The 27,242-nt window shown below is 48.1% G+C and overlaps 1 protein-coding gene across 7 annotated transcripts in view; it reads right to left on the bottom strand.

The window, feature by feature from the left end:
• Nucleotides 1–27,242, bottom strand: part of Pak4 (p21 (RAC1) activated kinase 4) — a 51,731-nt gene that overhangs the window by 12,486 nt on the left and 12,003 nt on the right. The window contains exon 1 of one of the 7 annotated variants that reach the window (XM_045134353.1): nt 7,739–7,856. The exons of the other annotated variants lie outside the window; for them this stretch is intronic. The gene's annotated coding sequence lies outside the window, so the exon portion shown is untranslated. Of the gene's footprint in view, nt 1–7,738; nt 7,857–27,242 lie in introns of those variants that run through there. 7 annotated transcript variants of the gene reach the window in all.

Below are 27,242 nucleotides of genomic sequence, written 5' to 3'. Positions count from 1 at the left end.
GCAGCAAAGCACAGTGGGAGGCAGGTGGGAACCCAGCAACTAACCTGTCTCAACTGGTCCAGAGAGCCCAGTGGGTGGCCAGAGACTGGCCTGGACAGGGCTCTCCTCAGTTGGCCCAACTTCTTTACTTGCCCTCAGCACAAGGACTTGACTGTGGACTGGGATAGCCAGGGTAGAATAGAGCAGGACAAGGCACCTCTGGCTTCTGGCAGTATCAGAAGCCCCTTTGATGTCTCTCCTCAGTGCCAGCTCCATGCATGCCTCCTTCCAGACTTTCCTACCTGGCCAATCCTTGCAGCTTTGACCTGCAATCTGTGCTAGCCCCTTCCCCTCACCTCCTGGTTCCTCTGTCCTAGCTCTAGGTTTGCCTGGTTCCAGCTCTAGGGTTGTCCCTAAACCCCAGCAGCCCCACCCCCTTTCCACTTGCCTGGACAGCCTCACTTGTGCCCATGTCCTAGGGCTCCCTGTCTGGGTCCAGACTGCTCCTCATACCTCCAGGGAACCCTAAAGCAGCTCTCTGCCTTGGCAGGATGGGGGGAGGGGTGTCACGTAACCCTTCCCTAAAGCCAAAGAGGAACTCAGGGCTGACAAGGGCTGTGTGGCAGCTTGCACTCTCATGTGCAGAACTCTACCCATAATCTCCAAGCCACCTTGCAGGCTGCAGCCCAGCCACTTGTGACCCTGTGGGGGTAGGGACTGAGGAACACACCTCCGGATATATTAGCCTGAGCCACCCCTTTCCTCTGGGCACTGCAGGGAGGGCAGGACAAACAGAGGAACTGGATATGTTTATAATGACCAGGCAAGAGACCCACCCTGGCCCTCCTAGACCAGCTCATAACTATAGAGGCAGCCCAGCTCTCATAAGTCCTGCTCACAGCTAGAAATAGTATACCTCAATCTCACTTTTTTATCTTTGTAAAGTAGAGATGGCCCAACCCAGTCCATGCCAGGAAGCTCAGCACATGGCCTTGGGGAAGGAGCTCCAGTGCTCTGCCTCGGTTTCCTTCTGATAAAAGGAGGTGATGACAGTAGCTACTTCTGGCAGCTTTTACAAGGAGTCACACAAAGCATAGAACAAGGCACTAAGGGCCTGTCTTGAAGCCACCAGGATTACAGCACAGGCAGGCTGCACACAGCTAAGGGCTTAGTGCTGGTCATGGGTGTGCTGCCTCTGTCCTTCAATCTGTCTTCTTGACCCAGGCAGGATGAGGCTCCTTGCATCAGATAAGGACGTGAGACACAGAGAGCACTCCACTTGCCCAGGGGCACAGCCAACTTGGCTGGACAATAGGCAAGGTTGCCTGTCTCTGGGCCCAAGGCTCCTGGGCATGCTTCTGAGAATTACTGCACCTGTCTCTCTGATTGCAGTACTTATACCTTGCTCATGATACCTAATCCCATGACACCCCACATCCAAGACAGGTCCTAATCATCCCAGTTCTCTGTTTTAAAACCTGAGAGCTAGCCGGTGGAAACCCCTTGTTCAGGGCATCTAGCTGATGAAAGGCTAGTGAAAAGCTGCCAGGTTTGAACCAGGCAGTTGGGTTCCAAAGGCTGGGCTCTTACCTGTGTGAGTCTGCTGGTTTTGTCTACAGTTATCTCCAAGGCTGGTCTGGCCACCATACAACCTTCCTTCCCTCCAGTAGACAAAACCCTAACCTTTTCCTTTCCCAAAGACAGGGCATTTCCTCATTACCACCCAGCCTATCCTGGTCCTGTGAGGAACAAAGCTTCTGGGTTCACTCCGGCCTTAGCCAGGCATTTGGCCACAGAAAAGATCTGACCTGGGCTGATTCATCCCTCTTTAGGTAACCTGGTGACCCCCCGCTACCATACCATATTGATGCCGAGCGTAGTGCAGACACTGGATCGGCATACTGCGCTATAACCCAGAACTCCTGGACTACGAGTAGCTGGGACTATAGGTGTGGGCCACCAAGGCCTGGCAGAAAAGACATAATGGAGCTTGGCTTAGTGCTGATGTGGCAATCACCATCATAAGGGAATCCAGTAACCAACAATGCTGCCAGGCTCCCTACAACCTGGGGCAGTGGGCATTCTGATGTAGTGTAGAAAAGTTGAGAGAAACTGTGGGATCCCAGAGATGGAAGATGACCATAACTGTGGAAGGGAAAGAATGATGGGAAAGGTGGGTGGTCCAGTTAGGGGCAGAAGCCTCTGAAGTCACGCTTGACCCTAAAACTGTACTATATCTGTATTCTACTTAAAAAAAAAAAAAAAAAAAAAAAAAAAGCATATTTCAGGGCTGGAGAGACAGCTTAGCGGTTAAGGTGCTTGCCTTCAAAGCCAAAGGACCCAGGTTTGATTCCCCAGGACCCATGTAAACCAGATGCACAAGGTGGCACATGTGTCTGGGGTTCCTTTGCAATGGCTGGATGGCCTGGCATGCCCATTTTCTCTCTCTCAAATAAATAAAAATAAAGTATTTAGCCAGGCATGGTGGTGCACGCCTTTAATACCAGCCAGCACTCTGGAGGCAGAGGTAGGAGGATCACTGTGAGAGTTTGAGGCCACCCTGAGACTACATAGTGAATTCCAGGTTAGCCTGGACTAGAGTGAAACCCTACCTCGAAAACCCAAAATAAATAAATAAAATATTTTTAAAAAAATCAAACAGAAATGCATATTTTAATTTCAGAAAAAAATCACTTAAATTCTTTAACATTCAAATTTTCCAGTTACTACTATACCCCAGATTTTTCATAAGAAAATGATCCTATCATCAGGCATACACCTTTCAATCCTAGCACTTGGGAGGCAGAAGTAGGAGGATCACTATGAGTTTGAGGCCAGCCTGGACTACAGAGAGAGTAATGAGTTCCAGATCAGCCTGAGCTAGAGTGAGACTCTACTTCAAAATAAAACAAACAGGGCTGGAGAGATGGCTTAGCGGTTAAGCGCTTGCCTGTGAAGCCTAAGAACCCCGGTTCGAGGCTCGGTTCCCCAGGTCCCACGTTAGCCAGATGCACAAGGGGGCGCACGCGTCTGGAGTTCGTTTGCAGAGGCTGGAAGCCCTGGCGCCCCCATTCTCTCTCTCTCCCTCTTTCTCTCTGTGTCTGTCGCTCTCAAATAAATAAATAAATAATTTAACAAAATAAAAAATAAAAAAATAAAACAAACAGAAAAAGAGAAATAAAATGATTCTATTTACTATGTCCCCCCAAAACAAGACAGTCCCCATGTTTCAGTGGCCTGGCTTGTTTGGTAAAAGCTTGCTTTGATACTCAGCCTGGCCCACTGGCTCCCAGCCCATGCTTAGTGCCCCCAGTATGACACTGCCAGTTTGCCCTATGCTGCCTTCCTTGCTGTAATGGCAGCTCATGTGGAAAGGGGTCATATACTCGGTTGTGGCTGCACTTCAGTGCCTAGGCAGAGTGTAGCCATGGTGGGTTTCCCCCTGCTGCTGAAGTCCAGCTTAATCCAGACGTGCAGTCTGGACATGTTGGGTCTTCTGAATAGTACTGAGTGGGTGAGGAGTCTTCTTCATGCTTCCCAGGAAACTGAAGGCCCAAATGGTGAAAACCACTGTGCAGGACCACACAATGCCAGGTTATCCACTCTGTACCACAGAGATGGTTTGTGAACCTCACCATCAGCCAGAGAAGCTGCCTTTAGGAGGAAGGGGAGTGAGGATACAACTCTTCTAGGCTTCCTAGTGACTCCAACAGTAACCACATGACCCTGCCTGCTGGAGCCCTGCCCACTTAGAACTCCTGTCTCCTCTCTGCTGTATTCCAGCCAAGCTTATCCAAGTGGAAACTGAAGTTTGTCCCAGCCTTAGGACCTTTGCACCTCCTGTGCCTTTTTCCCAGAATTTCATAGCTCACCCTTAAAAAAAAAATATATTAGAGAGAAAGTGGCAGATAAAACAGGCATGTCAGGGCCTCTTGCCACTGCAAAACCCAGACACATGTGCCATCTTGTACATCTGGCTTACATGAGTCCTGTGGAATCAAACCTGGGTCCTTTGGCTAAGCCATCTCTCCAGCCCCACCCTTTCTTGATATTCAGGTCTTAGTGCCCATAAACCTCCTCAGAAAGATAGTCCAGACCCCTCCCCTAACAAGATCTGGGACCCTGGCTGTGCTCTTGTCTCACCAGACAGCCTGGCAGCTCATGTCTTTCCCAAATAAAACTTACTTTGCTTCCAAAAAAAAAAAAAAAAAAAAGGATTTAGGACCCTAGCTAAGTGTGGTAGCACACACCTTTAATTGCAACACTCAGAGGAAGAGGTAGGAGAATTGCTGCAAGTTTAAGGCCAGTATGGGACTACAGAGTGAGTTCTAGGTCAGCTTGGACTAGAGTGAGACCCTGTCTTGAAAAAAAGAAAAAAAAAAGACACACGTGCCACCTTTTGCATCTGGCTTTAGGAGGGTTCGGGGGCATCAAACCTAGGTCCTTTGGCTTTGTAGGGAAGAGCCTTAAACTGTCCCCACCATCAAAAAAAAAAAAAAAAAGATTTGGAGCCAGGCAGGCATGGTGGCACCCACCTTTAATCTCAGCACTTGGGAGCAGAGGCAGGAGAATCACTGTGAATTAGAGGCCACCCTGAGACTACATAGTGAACTCCAGGTCAGCCTGGACTAGAGCAAGACCCCACCTCAAAAATACAAAAAGAGGGTGGAGGAAATGGCTCAGCAGTTAAGGCACTTGCCTGCACAGCCAAAGGACTAAGCTCAATTCCCCAGGGGAATTGTAAGCCAGATACACAAGACGGCACATGTGTCTGAAGTTTGTTTGCAGTGGCTGGAGGCCCGGGCATGCTCATTCTCTCTCTCTCTCAAATAATTTTTTTTTCTTAAAAAAATTCCAAAATAATAATAATAAAAAGATTTGAGACCCTACTTTCTCTTTTCCCATGGCTCTTATCATAACCTGGTACCACATACCCATCAAATGTGGTCCTCCTTCCTCCACCTTCATCTCCACCTATTTAATGCCAGCTGTCTGGCACCTTGAGCAATGTCTGGTACACAGTGGGCACTGAGAGGCAGGTGTGAGTGATACACTTGCCCAAGTAATGAATCTGGACCCTGAGAAGCAAGCAAGGAAGTGTTGCACACAAGGTGTCCCCAGAGCCTCTGATCCAAGCTACCTGGATATCTGTTCCCTGATGCCTAAGAATCCAGTTGAGAAGCCTGGTGTGTGTTTAACACAACCTAAAGGCACCCCAGTGAAATTGGCCCCAGGTCCTTCATTGATAGGAAAGCCCATCTACCCAAGCACTTTGGCCTCAGCAGGGAAGATGCAACCAGAGCAGTGACAAACAAGAGGCTAACCCCATGCAGAAGCCTGCAGACATTCTCCCCAGCCCTCAGAGTGGCCAACCCTAACCTGGAGAAGGTGGTCATCTGGGAAACCAGGACAGGCCTGCCCTGTTTGTCCTGGCCAAAGGTAGAACTATCCTCCCCCAGTAGGCCTTGCATAGGCTGGGCCCTTATTCTGGGTCCAGAGATACACCCCACTTTACAACTTCCACCTCTCATCCCTTTTTTCTTCCAACTGCCATGAGGGCACCTGTCACAATTATTATTTTCTTTTTGTCTGTTTGATCCTTTGATTGACATATGTCTTCCTGGGTGGATGAGAAGCCCCATGAAGACAGGATTTGTCTCTTTTGTACAGGGGCTCAATTGGCAGTTGGTGGTTAATAGCAAACTGCTCAGACACAGATGTTGGCTCCACCATTCCAACTGTGTGCCTTGGACAAGTCACTCAACATTTCTGGCCCTCAGAGTTCCATGTGTAAACTAGAGGTCAGAGCAGACACTGCAGACCCTGACTTCTTGGGCAGCAGTCCACAGCCCACACGACTGGCCACACACTACCAGACCCCAGCAATACTAGTCCGTGTTTAGATGACACAAGTGAAGCATGTAGAGCAGGGCCTGTCCTCAATGGGTCCTTGCCGCACACTAGCCACTGTTACTACCACAACCACTGCTTCTGATGCTCCCGGAATGAATGAATGAACACATGAAAGAGGACAATGGTCACAGTTCTCCTGGGAGTGTACATGAGTTAGTCTCACTTTCCCCTAGGCTGGGATGAGGAACATGATGGGTTGCTACTGTCTGAGGACCAGTCTGCCTTGCTTGTTGAACTTGCTGCCCAAGAAGGTAGGGTCCGCGGCGTCTTAGTCTTCCTGTGTCCCCAACACTGTACAGCACGCAGTAGGTGAGGGTGTGTTGCAGAGTGTGGCTGAATGAGGAGCTGGCCTGTGTCCCTGCCCCCAACTTTAATCAGAGTGGGATGGTTTCCAGAGCAAACTTGGTAGTGTGGGTGAACTGCAGGGACTGGGGACATAGTACTAAACTTCACTTACCCTGACCAAGGCTGGGCAGGAAGGAGAGGGTGAGGCAGAGAGGAGGGTCTGCCTCCCCTGTCCCTCTCTTGCTGATCTTTCTGCCATGCAATACAGGGCCAAGAACCCACTCCCCACACAAGGGTACACGCAGATCCCTGGAGACACACCACGGAGTTACTAATAGCCACAATATATACTTATCTTCTTATCACAGAGCCAACACCAGTAAACCAAACAAACTCATGGTCACCCTGAATCTCACACACGCACACATGCACAGGAGAGTAAACCTATTCCACAGCCCACAGGACTGGCCACACACTACCAAAGACCCCAGCAATATACATCAGTTACCCAGCAAGGCCCCAACTAGCTACAGATTGTAGTAATCCACCCTCTATACCCCAGCATCCCAAGCATCTGGGTGGTGGCTGGCAGAGGCACAGACACTGCAGGAGGGTGGTCAGGGCCAATGCCTTGATTGCTATGTGGTGTGGGGAAGGGACATGAGCCTTGATCTGAGTTCCTGCCTCTGTAACAGTGATGCCAGCAGAGCCTGGTCCAGGGAGGTTGGGAGAACCAGAGGGAAAATGCAGGGAAGCAGCTTGTAGGCTGTGGGCTCTGAGCAAGCAATCAGCAAGCTGAAAGGCTGGGACCTAAGGTAGCCCATGGCAGGGCCCTCTGTAAACATATGACCCCACACCCTGAAGACAGATACAGGGGCTTTTGAAAGGCACCCACACTTACATCTCCAGAATCACGTCACACTCTATGGCACACAGAAATGTAGGGAATGTGCTAGGCATAGTGGTGTGCACCTTTAATGCCAGCACTTGGAAGGCAGAGGTAGGAGGATCAATATGAGTTTAAGACCACCCTGAGACTACACATAGTGAATTCCAGGTCAGCCTGGGCTAGAGCGAGACCCTACCTTGAAAAAACACACAAAACAAAGAAACAAAGAAATGTAGGGAATGTGTACAGACATAACCCTGATGATGCTCAAAACCGCCAGACTTGGTGAAGGAGGTACCCCAAGACAGCCACACACACCAAGACCTACCAAGACTACACTCTGAGACTCACACAACCCTAGACCAATATACAGTCAGTAGATAGGTGGTGAAAGCCCCAAAGATCCAAGACCACCAGAATAACTCTGGGCACAGCCCCACAGAGGGCCCATGCAAGCTAGAACCCAGGAACACACTCCCACAGAGGCTTAGGGACCTATACTCAGACACCAGCAAGTCCTTAGCAGTACCTACCACTCACACATGGAAACAATCATGACCTGAGCCTGGTCTCAAGAAGGTGTGGTTGGTCCCAAGTGCACAGCTGGTTCCAGGAGCCAGTCCCACCCTGTCTTCTGCTCCCCTGCAGCTCAGCCCAGCCCAGCCAGCTTACCTCCACCATCCTTTTCCTACTTCCTGGGCCACCCTCCAGGGGCAGCTGGAGGCCAGAGCTCCCAGCATAGAAAGCAAGAGTGACCAACAGGGCACCCACCCAGCAGAGTGGTTGGCTGTGCACCCCAGGCTCCAGGGTGGAGATAGTGCTGTAAGGGCCTGCCCTGGCAGCAGCCCAGCTGGGACTGTGGTTCCCACCCACAGAGGGCGGGAGGAAAGGAGGCGGAAGGCGGGTCAAGCCAGCAGGCCAGGGTAGGTGGGCCTGGGCCATGTGGACCACAATTTCTGGACAGAGGGGCTGGCCAGGGATCCCAGCCACAGTTTGGCTTCAGCAGGATCAGCCTCCACTGACCTAGATACCCCCCACACCAGGCTGTGGGTGACAGAGGCCTGAGAGAGGGGGCTAGGTGCAGGACAGGGCTTCTGGGCTGAGTGAGCTCTCTGAGGTGGGGGATGGTGGGCTGAGGTGGTTGAGGATGGGGACTGAGGGACAGATGGGCTTCCTGGGGTGGGAGGATGTTTGGGCTCCCTGAGGTAGAGCTAGAGAGCCTAGTAAATCATCCCCCCTCTACCCTGCCCTGCTGGGTTTCCAGCAAGAGCTGCAAGTAGGAAAGATGAAAGGGGAAATGTGGACAGTGGAAAGAAATGGAGGGGCAGAGGCTGGGATTTATAAATGCCACACTGGTACTGGCAAGGACAGGGTCACAATCATCTTACTGGAGGAAAACTACTCCCTTGCCACAGCTCTGCATGGATTAGGTACTTTATGTGTCTCATTCAAAACTAAACAGGCCCAACCCTGCTTAGCTTCAGGAATCAGATCAGATTATTGTTTAGGGTACTATGGTCATAGACACGGGTTAGGTACTTGACCAAGGCTATTTAACATCAGAGACCCAGGGAGGTTGTGTGATTTGTCCAATGTACTTCAGGGGACATAGGGAGGTCAGGTACCAGGATTCCCAGGCAGGTCATCCCCATGGTATATATACCCTTAACCAGCTGCTCTGAATGAAGTAGGTTTGCTTTGAGCCTCTTCTTCCTCTCCTGATATCTCCTTTGCAAATGGCTGCTGGCCCTGGGTGAAACATCCCTATAGATGCTTGGTCCCAGGGCAAAAAGCCCTTTACTTAAGGCCCTGTCTGTCCTTCTAAGGCCAAAAGCTGTGTGAGAGCAGGGCCACGGCCCATCTCAGGCATCTGCCAGGAAAGCCTTCCCTGAGAGCCCAAGCTGAGTCACATGTCTCTTCTGGGCCTACCTTGATGCCCTTGCTTCCCCAAGGCAGCCAGGCCTCTTTCTTCTACTGTCAGTCTCTCTGAACTTACCAAGCTCCTAGCACACACAAGGGCACAAAGTAGACAAGTTAGATGAAAGGTCCAGCCCTAGGATTGGACCTTAGAGGGCTCTGTTGAGAGCTTCTTTGGTGCAATGCATATAGGGAAAGACATGTTCTTAGCACCCAGGCCCTGTCTCTGGTGAGTGTAGTGAGGCCAGCCAGCAAGTGGCCATCCTGGCCCCTCTCCATCACAGTCTCCCTGAGGACAGACTACATCCAGATACAGAACATGGCTTTAAGGGCCTGGAGCCCTCTGTCCCTTTCATCCTGCTTGGCCACCCAAGAGTCCCTGGGGCAGGGCTGGTCTACAGGACCCTAGAAGTCCCAGATCTCTGGCTAACCCCTCCCGGTGGGGGTAGGGCATCCAGGAAACAGACACCCAGAGAGAAGCCAAGTGGGGCGGCCTCCCCAAACCAGATCAGCAGGTTTGGGCTCTGGTGGGGGCAGGGAGACAGCAAGGACTGGGCAGCTCTGGCCAGCTCTAAGAAACAGGTCCAAGGGAAGGGAAGGCTGAGCAAAGGGACTCTCAACTAGTCATGGTTTGCCCTATGGAAACACTCATATCCCTTTCCTTTTTTTTTTTTCCTTCGAGGTAGGGTCTCACTCTAGCCCAGGCTGACCTGTAATTCAGTCTCAGAGTGGCCTAGAACTCACAGAGATCCTCCTACTTCAGGCTCTCGAGTGCTGGGATTAAAGGGGTGCATCACCACGCCCAGCCCCTGTCCCTTTTATTCTATTTTATTTTTTGGTTTTTCAAGGTAGGGTCTCACTCTGGTCCAGGCTGACCTGGAATTCACTATGTAGTCTCAGGGTGGCCTCAAACTCATGGCGATCTCCTACCCCTGCCTCCCGAGTGCTGGGATTAAAGGCGTGCACCACCATGCATGGCTTTATTTTTTATTTATTATTTTTAAAAAAATATTTGTTTATTTGTAAGCAGAGAGAGAGAAATACAGAGAAGATAGAGAGAATAGGCACTTCAGGGTCTCTAGCCACTGCAAACGATCTCCAGAAGCATGTACCACTTTGTGCATCTGGCTTATGTGGGACCTGGAGAATTGAACCTTAGGCTTTGCAGACAAGCACCTTAACCACTTAGCCATCTCTCCAGCCCCCTGTCCCTTAAAAAAAATTATATATATATATATATATATATATATATATTCTTCTTCATTTATTTGAGTGAGAGAAGCCGGGCATGGTGGCGCACAGCATTCAGGAAGAAGTAGGAGGATCACCATCAGTTCAAGGCCACCCTGAGACTACATACAGAATTCCAGGTCAGCCTGGACTAGAGTGAAACCCTACCTCAAAAAAAAAAAAAAAAAAAAACAACAGTGAGAGAGAAGAGCCAGAGTACAGGCATGCTAGGGCCTCTTGCCTGATGCATATGAACTCTAAATGCATGGGCTACATTGTGTAACTGGTTTTACATGAGTACTGGGGATCAACCAAGGGCCAGCAGGTTTTGCAAGCAAGTGCCTTGAGCCACTGAGCCCAGACACCCCTTTCCTTTCATCTCCCTACCTCAATCTGTACAATACAGTCACATGGTACCAAAGCCAAAAGGTACCAAAGAACAAACAGAGGCAGGATGCTTCCCCTACACTGTCACGAGTCTGTCCTGGAGGCAACACATGTGTGCACGAATGTATCTGCATACACACTCTTTAAAGAACCCCACCAACATGTGCTGCATACCTAGCCCTGCTCATGAACACTCCTGGGCTCTGCCATGGGACTGGCACTTAGGAGGATTCTGGCGGCACCAGTTGGGTGGAAAACACACTAGGGACCGGGTGTTCTGGTACCAACTCAAGCAAAATGCTGACCTACAGGAAGTCTGGTGGCAATCACTAGAGCCTGCAAACAATACCTTCAGGAGTTGTACATAAACTGTGACTTACTGGCTCTTTGGAAGGGCACAGCACAGAGAGCCTAAAGGTTTACACTACATACGGGTTAGTCTCAAAAACATTACACACAGGACTAGAGAGATGGCTTAGCAGTTAAGGCACTTGCATGTGAAGCCTAAGGACCTAAGTTCAATTCCCCAGTACCCACATAAGCCAGATGCACAAGGTGGAGCATGCATCTGGAGTCTGTTTGCAATGACTGGAGGTTCTGGCATGTCCATTCCCTCTTCTCTGTTTCTTGCTTTCTCTCTGTATCTTTTTCTCTCTAATAAATAAATTAAAAAACAAACATAAAACAGCCCAGGATTCTGCTAAGATGAAGTGCAAGGCCGGGCAATTGAAAGGATACATTTTAGTGCTTTGCCAGGGGTGGCAATGGCGTGATGGCTCCAGGAGTCAGAAGAATGGCCAGGCATGGTGGCACACACCTGTGATCCTCGCTACAGGGGAGAATGAGGTGGGAGGATTGAAAGATCAAGATCTACCTGGGTTTTAGAGTGAGTTCAAGGCCAGCCTGGGCAACTAGGTGAGGCCCTGTCTCAAAATAAAAATTTTTTTAAAAACATGGAAATCATAGCACTCAGGAGGCTGAGGCAATAGGACTGTTCCAAGTCTGAGGCCAGCCTGGGATACACAGTGAGTACCAGGTTGGCCAGGACTACATAGCAAGATCCTGTCTCAATCTTAGCCTCTTTAAAAACAAAACAAAACAAAACAAAACGCTGGGCATGGTGGCGCACGCCTTTAATCCTAGCACTAGGGAGGCAGAGGTAGGAGGATCACCGCGAGTTTGAGGCCACCCTGAGACTACATAGTTAATTCCAGGTCAGCCTTGGCCAGAATGAGACCCTACCTCAAAAAACAAAAACAACAACAACAACAAAAAAAACACAACCAAAAAATAGGTAAAGAGTGAGCTTTCCCTGACCAGCCTAGAATCCACCAGTGTGGGTTGTAGGGGTGCAGATTAGCAGTACAATGCTTGCCTAGAATTCACCAGTGAGCGAGGGGCTGAAATGCCTATATCATGCTTAAAAAAAAAAAAAAAAAAGAAAGAAAAAAAGAAAAGGAAAAAGAGCAGATTTTGAGGGTACAAAGATGCTGTCACCCACTATCTTGGTCTTTACCTGGAGGATATCAACAAAACTTGACTTTTATAATAACTGGTTATGCTCTTTTCAGAATGCATTCTAACAATTTCAAATTACTATGGTAAAGAAAAAGAGTATGGGGCTGGAGAGATGGCTTAGCAGTTAAGTGCTTGCCTGTGAAGCCTAAGGACTCTGGTTTGGGGCTTGATTCTCCAGGACCCACGTTAGCCAGATGCACAAGGGGGCGCACACATCTGGAGTTCATTTGCAGTGGCTGGAGGCCATGGCACGCCCATTCTCTCTCTTTCTCTGCCTCTCCCTCTCTCTGTGGCTGTCACTCTCAAATAAACAAACAAAAAATATTTTTTTAAAAAAGAAAGAGAATATGTATGTATGTAATGTGCAATTTTCCATGTCTTAATCGTGGAAGAATGATGAGCAGCCTTGTGGAAGGGTTGTGATTCCCTGAACCAGCCCCCTTGGAGCCAGATCTTACAAGCAATGCAGCAATGCTAACTGCATGCAGCTAGCACCTCACAGGTGTGCAAGCTTGTCTGTGGGTAAATGCCTATAAGTAGAACTGCCAGGCAGAGCTTACCACTGCCAAGTGGCCCTGTGTGAGGGTTACTTGGCTACTGGCCCCACAGCAAGACCTGGGCCTGCCCATTCCTCTAGCTGCTGCAGCATAAGTGCTACCAATCTCTCTGATTTTTGCCCAGAGAAGTCTGTCAGGCTCAGCCTAGTTTTTATTTGCATTTTCTACTTAGTCCACTGAGTATCCTTTCATGCTTACAGAATGTTCTTTTCCGCTAAGTCTCTATTCAAAACCTCTGCTTACTTTTCTGCTTGTTCAGGCAGACTTTTGTAAAGCTAATCTGAGCATGTCCCTCTCTGCTGAAAATCTATGCAGCTAAAGTCATCTCCCCACCAGGAGGCCTCGGGCCATGCCCAACTCTGTCCTCATTTCTTCATTCCCTCTTCCCCAGTCACCAGCTCCAGCCACTTGCAACTTGCTTTCAGCACTCAGGGATCCTCACCAGGAATCCATCACATGCCCATCAGAAGCCACATGGGGTTTCCAGCCAGACATCACACAAATGAAACATGAACTCCGGCTGACAGGCTGTCTAGAGGGGAGGATGCTGTGGTAGAAGCCAGACAGACATAGGAGGGCAAGGGGACTGATGTGGGTTGCCAAGGACAAGACATGAACTTTGATATTATTACTTTGGCTCCTGGGAGCGGGTAGGACCTAGGAGGCCTGAGTTGCTGTGGGAAAGAGAGGTCAGGACAGAACATGGGCCAGGCAGCTAAGGACAGAACAGCAGGGATTTGGAGAGGGACAGTTGTGAGTTCACAACATTCGTGATGAGTTGGACACAGGACTGAGGATGAGGGAGGTGGCCAGGGTGATCTGAAACTGAGCAAAATGAGTTGCCTCCAGCCTGTACACTGGGATCCTGGAGAGGTTTTAAAAGGCCCTAGAAGAGCTCTGTGGGGAAGAACGAAGCATGAGGTGTCATTCCATTGCCATTCAACTGTGGCAATCAAGACATTCATGAACGAATATAAAGATATCAAGACAGTAAAACAACAGGAGAACCCACAACCAGACCCAAACCAGGACACCTTAGTGGGTTTTAAAAACAGTGTTTATGCCAGACATGATGGTGCATACCTGTAATCCCAGCACTGAGGAGACAAAAGCAGAAGAATCACTGACAGTCTGAGACCAGCCTGATATACATAGTAAGGTCGACCTCAAAAAAGCAAAAACAGGACTGGAGAGATGGCTTAGCGGTTAAGCACTTGCCTGTGAAGCCTAAGGACCCCAGTTTGAGGCTCGATTCCCCAGGACCCATGTTAGCCAGATGCACAAAGGGGCGCACGCATCTGGAGTTCACTTGCAGTGGCTGGAAGTCCTGGCGTGCCCATTCTCTCTAACTCTCTCTCTCTGTCGCTCTCAAATAAATAAAAAAAAAATAAACAAAAATATATTTTAAAAAAGCAAAAATAAATAATAAATAAAAATAATGCTGCTGCTGCTGGATGTGATGGCTCTAACCTTTAATCCCAGCATTCACAAGGCTCTGGTAGAAGGATCTCTATGAGTCTCAAAAATTAAAATAAATAGAATAAGATTATGATGATGTCAAACTTGATGGCTCTAACCTTTAACTCCAGGCTTACAAGGCTGGGGTAGGAAGTACTCCTTGAGTTCAGGGTCAGCCTGGGACTACAGATTTGAGTTCCAGGTCAGCCTGAACAAGAGTGAGACACTACCTTAAATCCCATCCCCACCCCTGCAAGGAAAAAAACAGAACACCACAAATTTCCTCAAAATGATTATTTTATTGTGGTAACATATTCATTTATCATTTTACTTGTCAGTGTACAACACAGTGGCTTTTTAAAAAGGTGGGCTTCTTTTTTGTTTTTGTGTTTTTTTTTTCCCCTCCTGAAATAGGGTTGCACTCTAAGCCAGGCTGACCAGGAATTCACTATGTAGTCTCAGGGTGGCCTTGAATTCACTCCTGGAGATCCACCTACTTCTGCCTCCAGAGTGCTGGAATTAAAGGTGCACTGTACCATGACCGGCTTAAAAAGCTTCACTTGGGCTGCGGAGATGATTCAGTAGTAAGAGGTACTTGCTTGCAAAGCCTACTGGCTGGGTTCAGTTCCCTAGTACCCACCTAAAGCCAGATGCACATACTGGTGCATGTAACTGGAGTTTGCAGTGGCAAGAGGCTCTGGAGCACCCACATTCTGTCTCTGTCTCACAAATAAATAAACAACTTAAAAGGTTTATTGATTTATTGCATATTATGAGTGTGTTATGTGCTATGGAGTGCGTGTGGAGGTCAGGGATTACGGGATGCACCTCCTACTTCAGGTTGGTCCTCATCTTCCACCTTGGTTGAAGCACTTTACACAAAATTTAACTCACAAGAGATTATAGCCTTAAATGTAAAACTTAAAGACTTTTAGAAAACAAAATTGGGCCTATAATACAAGCTGCTTGGGAGGCTGAGGCAAGACAATGACAGATACAAGGCTAGCAAGACTCTGTCTCAAAATTAAAAGTAAAAGGAGGACTAAGGGCTAGTTAAGAATGCTTATCCAGCATGTGCAAGACTCTAGGGTCAATCTCCAGTACTAAGCAAGCAGGCAAACAAACAAAAAAACCCAGAAGAATATCTTCAGGATTTCAGGATCTGGCACCAGGGTTCTTGGGCTTGATAACAAAAGCATGATCCATAAAAGGAAAAATGAGCTAGGAATGCTGACTAGTTCCTAGAATCCCAACACTCAGGAGGCTGAGGTAGGAGGATTGCCTTGAGTTCAAGATCAAGACCAGCCAGTGTGTGTGTCTGAGTGTGAATTCTAGGTCAGCCTAAACTAGAGCAAGACCCTACCTCAAAAACAAAGACACAAACAAAAAAAGGGGGGCTGGGGGTGGGGAGATGGCTCAGTGGCTAAAAGAACTTGCTTGCAAAGCTTGCCAGCCTGGGTTCAATGCCTCAGTAACCACATAAAGATGGATACACATTCATGTGTAGCAACAAGAAACCCTGGTGCCCGTACACACGCACACGCGCACACACACACACACTCGCACGCAAATAACCACTTTTTTTTTTTTTTGGTTTTTTTGAGGTAGGGTCTTACTCTAGCTTAGTCTAACCTGGAATTCACTAGATAGTCTCAGGGTGGCCTCAAACTCACAGCGATGCTCCTACCTCTGCCTCCCAAGTGCTGGAATTAAAGGTGCGCACTATCATACCTGGCTCCAAGTTTTTTCTAAAGGAAAGAGAAATTTTTTTTCCCTCTGCAAAAGTCCATGTGAAAAGGCTAAAAAGACAAGCTACAGGGCTGGAGAGATGGCTCAGCAGTTAAGGCACTTACCTGCGAAGCCTAAGGACTCATGTTTGACTCTCCAGGTCCCACGTAAGCCAGACGCATAATGTGATGCAAGCGCACAAGATCACACATGCGCACAAGATGATGCATGTGTCTAGAGTTTGAGTACAGTGGCTAGAGAGCCTGGCATGCCAATTCATTTTCTTTCTCTCTGATAACGATGATGATAATAAAGTCAGACGTGGTGGTGCATGCCTTTAATCCCAGCACTGGGGAGGCAGAGGTAGGAGGATCACCATGAATTCCAGGCTAGCCTGAGACTACAGAGCAAGTTTCTGGTCAGCCTGGGCTAGAGTGAGACCCTATCTCAACAACAACAAAACAAAGATAAGGGGCTGAAGAGATGGTGTAGCAGTTAAGCCCTTGCCTGTGAAGCCAAAGAACCCCGGTTCGAGCCGGGCGTGGTGGCGCACACCTTTAATCCCAGTCAGGAGGCAGAGGTAGGAGGATTGCCATGAGTTCAAGGCCACCCTGAGATGACAGAGTTAATTGCAGGTCAGCCTGGACCAGAGTGAGACCCTACCTCGAAAAACCAAAAAAAAAAAAAAAAAAAAAAAAAGAACCCCAGTTCAATGCTCGACTCCCCAGGACCCATGTTAGCCAGATGCACAAGGGGGCACATGCGTCGAGTTTGTTTGCAGTGGCTAAAGGCCCTCGCACGCCCATTCTCTCTATCTGCCTCTTTCTCTCTCTGTCATGCTCAAATAAATAAGTAAAAATAAGCAAGAAACTTTAAAAAAACAAACAAAAACAAAGATAAGCTACAGGGCTGAGAATGTAGCTCAGTGGTAGAGCACTTGCATAGTATGTGTGAGGCCCTACATTCAATCCCCAGCACCAGGAAAAAAAAAAAAAAAAGACAAGCCACAGACTGAGAGAAATGTTTGCATGCCACATATCTGACAAACATAGTGCCTAGGCTAGATAAAGTAGTTTCAGAACTGAGCAATAAACAAACCAAAAAAGTCCAATAAGAAATGAGCAGAAACCAGGACATGTCACCCAGGCAGACCCACAGATGACAGATAAGCACACATGGGGATTTTAACAACACTAGCCATTAGAGTGATGCCCATTAAAGCCATCCAGAAATAGCGCTACACACTTATGACAAGAGTTAAAATAACAAATAGCGACAATACCAAATGCTGGTGAGGCTGCAGAGAAACAGGATCCTCCACACAGTGCCGGGAGGAATGGAAAATGAATGGTGCAGCCACTGTGCAAAACAGTCTGTCAGCTTCCTTAGAACAGGCAACCGCCATGCTGCCCAGTGATTACACATTGGGGTATTTGTCCCAGAGAAAGAAAAATTTATGCTCCACACAAAAAACAATATGTGCACGTTTATAGCAGCTTTACTTGTAATAGCCAAAAAGCTAGAAATAAGCAGATGTCCCTCAATGGGTGGATGGCTAAACACCCTGGTGTATCTGTGAGTGCCACCCAGCAATAACAAGGGAGGAGCTCCCGACCATCTGCAAGCATCTCCAGAGAACTGAGCTGCGTGAATGAAGCTGATTCCTAAAGGTTCCCTGTGGTATGAGTCTGCTTGTGTAACACTGCTGAAACGATGGAATTATAAAACTAGGGAATGGATGACTGAAGTTAGAGGTGGAGAGAAGCTCAGGTGTGAAAGGCGACAGGAGGGATACTTCTGACGGAATGTTCAGTCTTAACCAGATCAAGGTCCACATTCTGGTTGTTATACTAGACACATTTTTCTAAGATGTTACCACTGGGGGAAGAATGTGACACATCCTGCTTACAGGCATCTCACAACTTCAACATGAATGTACAGTTGTCTCAAAAACTTTGGACTGGAGAGGCAGCTCAGCAGTTAAGGCGCTTGCCTGCAAAGCCTAAGGACCCAAGTTCAATTCCCCAGTGTCCATGTAAAGCTAAATGCACAAAGTGGCATATACATATGGAGTTTGTTTGCATTTGGCTAGAGGCCCTGACCCACCCATCGTTTCTTTCTTTCCCTGCCTTTCTCTTTCTCACTCCCTTAAATAAATAATATTAAAAAAAAAGACAGGCGTGGTGGTGCACGCCTTTAATCTAAGCACTCGGGAGGCAGACAGGAGGATTGCTATGAGTTCTAAGCCAGCCTGGGACCCTAATTCTAATCTGGGCTGGGGCTTCAGATGGCAAAGGCCATGAATAATAGCTGCTGAAGCTGGTGACAGGCACCTGGGGAGGAGAGGAAAGCCCTGAGTCTGAGTCTGTGAGGACATTTCTGTAATACAAAGGTGTTCTACATCTTATGAAGGGAGATGGGCTATAAAATCATTAGTCTTGCAAATGCTGTCTACAGATCCAAGGGTACACCCAGCCTCTCTAACAACCGTAATGGTAATAACAGTAATGGGGACTCTAATGACAGATGATAGCAGGCTCTGAACCACACACATGCCCCATACTCACTTCCTCACTCCCCAGCAGTCCTAGTGGGGAGCCAGTCATTATCCTCTAGCACAAGATATAGGAAGTAGGGCCATCTGAGCTAAGGGCCTTGCCTGAGGTCAGAGAGGAAGGCACTCCCAGATGGGTGGGGAAGAGAAGACAGCATAGCTCACAGCATGTGGGGACTATGGAACCAAAATAATTGAGGCTCCTGCAATGCAGTATTCACATTTTAGCATAAGCCTGGACTGGCTTTAAACTAGGGCCAGCAGGCCACAGCAGCTGGAAATCAACTGGCAATGGATAGCCAAACTCTAGTGCCCATGTAAGGTCTGGTGGCTCCAGGTTCCAGAAGCAATCCCAGTAGCCTCCAATTGTCAATGTGATGTATGACCCCCCACACCCAACTCTACATAAAAGCAGGGAGGAAGACTGGCTAGATGACATCAGCATTCCTCCCTACCACAAGGATCTCCTGGGGCTGCAGATGCCATCACTCTCTGGCTTCATCGGCAAAACTTCTGCAGGGGAAAGGGAGAAGGAGAGAGGGAAATGAGAATGCGACAAGAGGAGCTGGGAAGATGCCTGGGTAGATAACGTGCTTTGGCATGTAAGCATGAGGACCTGAACAGAAGTACCCAAGACCGGCACAGTCTGGTGCAGGAGCTGGGGAGATGGCTCAAGGGGTAAGACTGCTTGTTGCGCAAGCATGAGGACCTGCGTCTGGCTGTATGTGCCTGTAACTACAGAGCTCAGGGTGCAGAGACAAAAGGATCTCTGGGATTCCCTGGTCAACCAGTCTAACCAAAAGACAGCAAGTTTCCGGTTCAGTGAGAGACTGGCTCAGGGAAATAAAATGGAAGAATAATAAAGAAGGATACTGATGACCTATTCTGGATTCTGGTGTGTGCTTGAGGTGTGCGTATCTACAGACACTTGCATACACTACACACACCACATATACTACACATACACATACCAACAAACAAACAAACAACAACAACAATAACCAACTTGGGGGCTGGAGAGATGGCTTGGCGGTTAAGGTGCTTGCCTGCGAAGCTTAAGGACCCAAGTTCAATTCCCCAGGACTCTTTCATATATGTCTTTCTCTCTTTCTCAAATAAGTAAGTATTTAACATTTTATTTATTTATGTAAGAGAAAATGGACACAGGGCCTCTAGCCACTGCAAATAATCTCCAGATACATGTGCCACCTGTGCATCTGGCTTACATGGGTTCTGGGGAATCGAACCTGGGTCCTTAGGTTTCACAAGCAAGTGCCTTATCCACTAAGACATCTCTCCAGCCCTAATTGAATATTAAAAAAAAAAAAAAAAAACAACTAGCACAGCAGCACATTACCTGTAATCACAGCACTGGGGAGGTGGAGACAGAAGCATCCCTGGGTTTTACTACCTAGCTAGTCTAGTGGAATCAGTGAGCTCTAGGTTGTGTGAGAACTTGTATCAAAAAAACAAGGTAGAGGCCGGGCATAGTGGTGCACTCCTTTAATCCCAGCACTTAGGAGGCAGAAGTAGGAGGATCGCTGAGAGTTCGAGGCCACCCTGAGACTACATAGTTAATTACACGTCAGCCTGGACCACAGTGAGACCCTACCTCAAAGAACCAAAAACAAACAAAAAAAAAAAAAAAAAAAAAGGAAAAAGCTAAGCGTAGTAATGCCTTTACTCCTAGTGATTGGGAGGCAGAGGTAGGAGGATCACTGTGAGTTTAAACCCAGCCTGGGTCTACAGAGTGAGTTCCATGTCAGCCTGGGCTAGAGTGGGACCCTACCTTGAAAACAAAACAAAACAAAACAAAACATGTATGTATGCATGCACGGGCAGACTACTGCCCTAGTACCCAGAACAAAAGTGGCTGGGGTGGGGTTTAAAAAAAAAAAAAAGCTACACACCTCCAGGAATGGAAGCCTGTTCCTAAGAACAGTCGTTTCTTCACAGTGTACCATGATTTAACCCTCCTAGTCAGACTGTCACAAAAGCTAACAGAAGTGTGCTACTGTGCCTTCAGGCCAGCAGCTTGCATCCTGCTGTTTCTGCTCAGCTCACCAGACACTGTGTGCCCAGCTCCACAGCAAGAGACACAGTGGAGTACCAAACACTGTGGCCCTAAGCTCCTACATCGCCTCAACCTATTCCAGGTGTCTCTACCTGCTGATGAAATGGAGGGTGGCCAAAGACCCAGGCCTGGAGATGGCAGGGTGTGAATAAGGGAAACTGACACAGCAGGGCTGATGTCCACAAGGTCCTTCTGCTGGGCACCATCCCCCACTTAGAGCCACTAGGAGTCTGGGGCCTACTGAGGAATGCAAGGAATGAAACCAGGCTTGACACAGCCATCTCTGGGGCCCCCTCCCCTTCATAGACTCTCATGATCCATCCTGGAGCAGCCAGCCTAAGCTATCACTCAATGCCCCTGTCCCCTCCTCCTCAGCACTCTCCTCAGTGCTCCTCTCCAGAAGCCCTTGCCCCCAAGCCACAGGGTCCAGTATGGGAATCTCCCTCAGCTCACTTATCAGTGTGTGTGGTCACTAACTGTGACCAGCCAGATAGCAGGAGGCTACAGCACCCCAGCTGGACAGGCTGGCACCTGCACAGGCTTTCCAGGAATGCTGGCCTCTAAGTCAGGACCCCAGAACCAGTGAAGGACACTAAGAGGAGGCCAGGGCTCTCTCTGTTTAAGCCATGGAGTCCAGCCCATCTCATCCCTAGCTACAGGAGCCATAAAAGCAGCTGGAGCAGGGCAAGGGCTTGGTCTAACCAACCTCAGTCGCACATGCAGTCCTTCACCCTGCTGACCCATGGGAAGGTGTGGGATATCCAAACATCCTGGGAAGGCTAAGGGGGAGGGTTGGATCTTGGCTTCTCCCAGCCATGCTAAGGGGAGATTCCAGCAGAGCTGCTTCCATATCCCTGTGCCTATTCACTGATAATTAAACTGTAAGCTGATTAGTCAAGGAAAACCTTTAATTAGCCCCTGAAATCATTCGGGAAAATTATAGCCTCCTTCATGGGCACCCTGCCCGCCCTTTGCAGGGTCCAGGGTGGTGCCAGGCAAGAACAGGGAATGGGGGAGGGTCTCACTCAGCAAGGCCAAACTTGGGGAGCTGGGTGCCTTGTGGGAGTAGAGAACAGAGATCCTCTGCTACATCCACCCAGTACCTGGGAAAAACAGGAGTCAGGGAAGGCCTTGCTGGGATGTATAACATTTTGTTTTTGGTTTTTCAAGGTAGGGTCTCACTCTAGCTCAGGTTGACCTGGAATTCACTATGTGGTCTCAGGGTGGCCTCAAACTCATGGCAATCCTCCTACCTCTGCCATCCAAGTGCTGGGATTAAAGGTGTGCCCACCATGCCCAGCTATATGACACTTTTTTGAGTCATGGGAGAAGAAATAAACAGATAGACATACCACATTCATGGATTGGGTGGGTCGTGTGTGTGTGTGAATGTAGCACACATGAGCACACACACTTGTGTGTACACAGTAACAAGCTGCTTGTCTCATTTACATGAAATTGTAAAAACCAAGATTGAGCTGGCTGGTGGCACACCTTTAATCCCAGCACTCAGGAGGGAGGCAGAGGTAGGAGGATCACTGTGAGTATGAAGCCAGGCTGAGACTACATAATAAATTCCAGGTCAGCCTGGGCTAGAGCAAGACCCTACTTCGAAAAACAAAAACAAACAAAAAAAAAAAAGCCAAGAATGGCTAAGACAACATTCTTGAACACGTGGGAGGTTGCTTCTTACTGTGATGAAGTCTTATGATTGAAGAAATAAGGACAATATGACATGATGCAGGAACAAACACGCAAGAGAAACACAGAGAATGTCCAGAGACAAACAGAGACATGACTTATGACAAGGGCAGAAGTGTAGAGTAAAAAGGGCTTGAATGAATGGGGATCTATGCAGAAAATGTGAAATTGGACATTACTTCACATGCACACACACATACATAAAAACACATAACAGAAAGGGCTAAATATGAAATGGACTATGAAGCTATAAAGAAATGAAGGATGAGGCTGAAGAGATGGTTCAGTGGTTCAAGTGCTTGACTGCAAAGCCTAAGGACTCAAGTTTGATTTCCAAGTGCCTACATTTGCAGTCAGGTCTGCATCGCTGGTAGAAATCATCCAAACAAGAGCAGCTTGTGAGAAAAAAAGAGGTTTGTTTTGGCTTACAGGCTTGAGGGGGAAGCTGCACGATGGCAGGGAAAACGATAGCATGAGCACAGGGTGGACATCACCCCCCGGCCAACATAAGGTGGACAATAGCAATAGGAGAGTGTGCCCAACACTGGCATGGGGAAACTGGCTATAACACCCATAAGCCTGCTGCCAACAACACCGCCTCCAGGAGGTACTAATTCCCAAATATCCATCAGCTGGGAACCTAGCATCCAGAACACATAATTTTATGGGGGACACCCAAATCAAACCACCACATTCCACCCCTGGCCTCCATAAACTGATATCCATACATAATGTAAAATATAGTATATTCAGTCCAACTTTAAAAGTCCCCAGAGTTTTTGTCAATCCCAATGATGTTCGTACATCCACAGTCCAAGATCTTTTTTTTTTTTTATTTTTTTTGGGTATTTTTATTTATTTGAGAGTGACAGAGAAAGAGGCAGATCGAGAGAGAGAGAGAGAGAGAGAGAGAGAGAGAGAGAGAGAGAGAAAATGGGCGCGCCAGGGCCTTCAGCCACTGCAAACAAACTCCAGACGCGTGCGCCCCCTTGTGCATCTGGCTAATGTGGGTCCTGGGGAATTGAGCCTCGAACCGGGGTCCTTAGGCTTCACAGGCAAGCGCTTTACAACTAAGCCATCTCTCCAGCCCGCACAGTCCAAGATCTTTTAACTGAGCCATAATACCAAAAAATACCCCCCCACACACCCCATAATGGCACAGAATAAACATTCACACTGCAAAAGATGACACTGGGCATAGCAAAGAAATATTCAACCAATTCAAGATTTAAAACAACCAGGGAAAACATCAAACTCTGGAGTTTCAAGTCCAATTCTAGCCAGTGATGAATCTCCAAGTTTGATAATTCTAACAAGCAATAAGTCTCTGGCATTCCAATTCCATCCCTCCAGCTAGGCTACTCATAGTCCTGGAAAACTTCATCAGGGCCAGCAGCTTTCCTTAACAGCCATCTCATGGTCCTGGCAGCTCCACTGGATCTCCACTGCAATCCACGGTTCACCCTCATGGCTCCATTGAGTCTCCACGCAGGCATCCAGCAAACCTGCTTCGCACCGCCCATGGCCATTTCCAAAACACAAGACCGTGTTGCAAACTCAATGATCCTCTCTTTCCTGCATTTCTTAATACTCCACAATACCAGGTAGGGTGCCAATTTGTTAATCCAGGGGGAATAAAGCAGACTTTGAAGAACAGGATTCCTTGAGCACTCAGGCCCCTTCAAGAGTCTACATTCTTTCTGTTGCCCCAGTGCAGGTCAGCTGGCCCAATTTCAAAGGCTGTAATCTCTCAATTGCAGCTGAACAGGCAGTAGTTCATACAAAGATTTTTTTTCCTCTGCCATATCCCTCTGCTCACACCACTTCATTTCTATGCAGTGCAACCCTGCACAACTTCTCAGGACATGGACATAATAGCAAGCTTCTCACACAAACTGCTAGCCCAGTCCAAGAAAAACTTTCTCACCTTCATAAGCCAAACCTCACAGTCCACAGTTCTTATTGCTTTCAGGTCTTTCAACCCGGACCAGAATAGTCTATCAAGCTGTACTAACAGCACTGCAAGGCGTCTCTTAGACCAAGGTTTCAAATCCTTCCACATTCCTCTTGAAAATCAGCTCCAAAAGGCCAAAGCCGTCCACCCCACTCTTGGTAACTTGGCAACTTTACTGTTGCAGTCAGGTCCACATTGCTGGTAGAAATCACCCAACCAAGAGCAGTTTGTGGGGAAAAAGAAGTTTATTTTGGCTTACAGGCTCGAGGGGGAAGCTCCATAATGTAAGGGAAAATGAGAGCATGAGCAGAGGGTGGACATCACCCCCTGGCCAACATAAGGTTGACAATAGCAACAGGAGAGTATGTCACACACTGGCATGGGGAAACTGGCTATAACACCCATAAGCCTGCTGCCAACAACACTGCCTCCAGGAGGTACTAATTCCCAAATCTTCATCAGCTGGGAACCTAGCATTCAGAATACATAATTTTATGGGGGACACCTGAATCAAACCACCACACCACGTAAGGTGAATGTGTCTGTCTAGAGTTCATTTGCAGTGGCTGGGGGGCCCTGGCATACCCATTCTTCCCCCATTCCCAAGATAGGGTCTTAGTCTAGACAAGGCTGACCTGGAATTCACTATGTAGTCTCAAGGAGGCCTCGAACTCATGGTTATTGATGCAGTCAGGCTCGCATTCCTGGCAGAAATTACTCAACCAAGAGCAGCTTGTGGTAAAAAGAGGTTTATTTTCGCTTACAGGCTCGAGGGGAAGCTCCACGATGGCAGGGGAAATGACAACATGAACGAACACAGGGTGGACATCACCCCCGGCCAACATCAGGTGGACCATAGCAACAGAACAGTGTGCCAAACACTGGCAAGGGGAAACTGGCTATAACAACCATAAGCCTGCCCCCAACAATACACTCCTTCCAGGAGGCATAATTCCCAAATCTCCACCAGCTGGGAACCTAGCATTCAGAACACCTAAGTTTATGGGGGACACCTGAATCAAACAACCACAGTTATCCTCTTACCTCCGTCTCCCAAGTGCTGGGATTAAAGGCGTGTGCCACCATGCCCAACTCATTCTTTCTTTATCTGTCTCTTTCTCAAATAAGTAAAGAAAAATTTTAAAAAGGAAGAAAAGAAATAAGGGCTGGGGAGATGGCTTAACAGTTAGGGTACTTGCCTGCAAAGCCTAAGGAGCTTGGTTCAATTCCCCAGTACCCACATAAGCCAGATGCCACAAGGTGGTACATGTGTCTGGAGTTTTGTTTGCAGTGGCTGGAGACCCTGGCATGCCCATTCTCTCTCACTCTATCTGCCTCTTTCTCTCCCTCTCTCTCCCTCTCAAATAAATAAATAAAGTATTTTAAAATACAAAAAGAAATGAAGGATGAATTTGACATCCTTAAAATTAAACACTTCATCAAGGCCCTTGGGCAGAAGAGATGGCTCAGCGGTTAAGGTGTTCACTTGCCTGTGAAGCCTAAAAACTCAGGCTTGATTCCAGAAAAAGGCCCTCATGCAGTCTAGGATTTAACTAAAAAAAGTGGTGGGGGGGGGCTGGAGAGATGGCTCAGTGGTTACTTACTTGCCTGTGAAACCTGAGGACCTAAGTTCAATTCCCCAGTACCCATGTCAGCCAGATGCACATGGTGGTACATGCATATGCAGTTCAGTTTGTAGTTGAGTGGAGTGCAGTGGAGGCCCTGCATGCCCATTCTCTCTCTAGCTCTCTGTCAAATAAATAAATAAATAATAAAATACTTAAAAAAAAAAAAAACGAGAGAGAGAGAAAGCAAAAATAAAAGGGCAGATGGCCTAATAACAGAGCAAGCATGCAACACCATTAAGTTTTTGAGCTTTGAAGGCCACTGAGAAGCTGCAGGGCCCAAGGGCCACCAAGGAGATGCCAATTGCTGGGGAAGAGACACCAACGACTACCCACAGGTACCAGGCTTATTTTCTTATCTGGGAAATGGGTCAGACTGGCATGGTATCCTTGGGATTCCAGGAAGGCCTGGACTGCTAATTAGGAGCGCAGCACCAGGCACAGGGCTGGCACACACACACCCTCAATTAGATTCCCCTACTAGCCCGCCTAAAGAGGGTTCTGTATCCAGAATGCATAGGCTCCTCGGCCTGGGATCATGTCAAGCCTTCTGCCCTAAGCAGGGTGGCTGGCCTCAAATGCTCAAGAAGCTCCAAATGGGTGGCAAATGGGTTTATGTATCCAAATACCATGTCCCTTTGGAGGTCATGCTGGAATAGAAAAAACAAATAAATAAAAATCCCAATTCTATTTACACAGCAGGCACCAAGATGAACATGTACCCTGGAACACCCTGGAATGCCTCAAGAGCTGCAATCTAGACAGGAAGACACTGAGGCATGAAGAGGCCTGAGTGGCTGTCAAGATCCAAATGTAGACCAACTGGGGACCCCCCCCACCTTCCTTCAATTCATCACTTAGGAGACCTAAGTGATGGCCAGCTGGTCCTTCAAGTGTCATTTCCTGCTCAGGAAGTCTGCCCACATGCCTGGCCACTGGGTCCCCCAGGACATGCTTTAGCAATGACCCTTAGCCACTGTAGCTCATTCCATCAGTAGTTCAGACCACCAGGATTTAGGGCACTCACTGCAAACCAAACCATGAGGACAGAGCAAGGAACATGGTCAGGGCCATGTCCTACTCCAGCCGCACCATCACAAAATCACAAAACTAAGCTATGGGATGGGGCCACCATACACCAACAGGCATATAGATCACAATGTCATGTAAGTAACTAAGGTGATTGCCACAGAGAAAATTAAGACAAGGAGGTTGGAGGGGGGAGTGGATACTACTGTAGCATCCCTCAGTACTCAGGAGTCTTCCTGGGGGTGGGGGTGACAATCAGCAGAGACTTCCTGAATGCAAGGATGGCCAGAGCTAGGCTGCTAGACAGACAGCAAGAACCAAGGTCCTGAGGCAGGACTTAGCCTAGAATAGAATAAGAATTCTGAGGCAGACAAGAATAAAGGACTGTGACAGGAAGTGATGTCAGTACAATAATAAATGCTTTGTATATGCACAGCATTTCAG

Source organism: Jaculus jaculus, chromosome 14 (assembly GCF_020740685.1).
Source record: "Jaculus jaculus isolate mJacJac1 chromosome 14, mJacJac1.mat.Y.cur, whole genome shotgun sequence".
NCBI lineage: Eukaryota > Metazoa > Chordata > Mammalia > Rodentia > Dipodidae > Jaculus > Jaculus jaculus.
Note: the sequence above shows the minus strand (reverse complement) of the source record. Positions and strands in the feature narration are given on the sequence as shown.